Source organism: Oxyura jamaicensis, chromosome 23 (assembly GCF_011077185.1).
Source record: "Oxyura jamaicensis isolate SHBP4307 breed ruddy duck chromosome 23, BPBGC_Ojam_1.0, whole genome shotgun sequence".
Lineage (NCBI taxonomy): Eukaryota > Metazoa > Chordata > Aves > Anseriformes > Anatidae > Oxyura > Oxyura jamaicensis.
In genome coordinates, this window is record NC_048915.1 from 5,893,197 (window position 1) to 5,893,574 (window position 378).

Genomic DNA, 378 nt, shown 5'->3' on the forward strand with positions numbered 1-378 from the left:
GCTTGGTGAGGTTCGGTGAGGCTGCAGCGGGGCTCAGCGGGTTGCAGCGAGGTCCGGCAGCAGCAGGAGGGCCGAGGCCACGAGCTCAGCCCACACTCGCTGGGATCCGCGGCCGGGCTCGGGCTGCGTTATCTCGGTCTGTGCCGCAGCATCACGGCGCAGAGCAGAGCCTGGGACCTGAAAAACAGCCAGGGAGCTCCCAGCCAGGGATTACTTCACAGCATCATCCCCCAGAGGCACAGAAAAGAGGATTTCAGCCCCAGCGGGGCAGGGCAAGACCCCGGATGCCCTGACGGAGAGCTGGAGCTGAGACCACCGGAGGGACCCGACACCCCCCGAGCCTTCCCCGGAACATTTCGACCTCCCCCCCCCCCCCCC